Here is a 1055-nt window from a genome sequence, read left to right as displayed (position 1 = left end):
CATACTTTTTCTCGAGTGACGGGACCCGACAAGCAGAGCAATAGAAGAAAAGAGGAGAGCAAATGGGCCGAAAGTCGAGACTTCACTAAAGTGCATCTGGAAGTTGGACGATTCAAATTAGGGGGGAAGAAACCGTATCATTAGCGGCAAAAACACGGGGTTCGGAAAATCGGTTGTCCCGAAAGCGTGCGGGCGTTTGGGGCGACAATCACCAAAATCTGTCCGCCACAAAAAGCATTTGCTCTCTCCGCCGGACGAAGAAAAGAAAACGCTTTGGAGATGCCGCGCTTTGTTACATCTGCGTGCGTTGTGGGCGATGCACTATACACGGCGGGTACGGACGCAAACGTCCACATCTTTCTAGTTAGCGGGACCAGGTTGGCCGAACAGGAAAAACTCAAATTTAGTATTTTTTTTTTTTTTTTGCTCGAGCTTTGGATGGTTTATGCAGCAGTTTTGCTGTGCCCTTCCCGTATAAGGAATTGGGACTCTCTGACGAGTTGCGAGACGATTTGGTAATCGTGTTTGTACTAGTTTTGCACATAAGTCTAAGAAGTAACTGTAGCGACGGCATGTTTTACAGATATATACTTTCGAAAAATAGTAACCCTGTTACAATTACAATTTATTTTCACTAGGCAGGAACGAGTTGCAGTTACAAGTTATACTGAAAAAAGTATAGTTAGCGGTAACGCGTTACTAATAACTAGTTATTGCCCAAGACTGGTTTGGTGTCTGTATGTCGTAATTTTGGTTGTGACTCCGCCCGGGAAGCCCTTCACGCAGAACCGGCGCGACATAGTCCGTCACGTAGCTCACAAACGTCCACTGCGGGTTTTCTTCGACCTCACACCGTTTTCAAAAATTTGAAATCGCTGAAAGGGCCCTAAAAGAATTTCAAACTCGAAAGTGAAGCGTTGTCCGTTCAAAGCGAGAGACGGCACGCTCGTTGAGGGGTGGTTGATCACGGGACGCTGGCGAGCAGGACACCTCGGGTTGGGACGGTTCGGAGGCGTGAGAGAAACTTGAGTTGCAGGACGACCCAATCTTTGACG

This window comes from Ixodes scapularis, unplaced genomic scaffold, assembly GCF_016920785.2.
Source record: "Ixodes scapularis isolate PalLabHiFi unplaced genomic scaffold, ASM1692078v2 PGA_scaffold5__190_contigs__length_132052651, whole genome shotgun sequence".
Classification (NCBI taxonomy): domain Eukaryota; kingdom Metazoa; phylum Arthropoda; class Arachnida; order Ixodida; family Ixodidae; genus Ixodes; species Ixodes scapularis.
The sequence above is the reverse complement of the archived record's forward strand: the minus strand, read 5'-3'. Positions refer to the sequence as shown.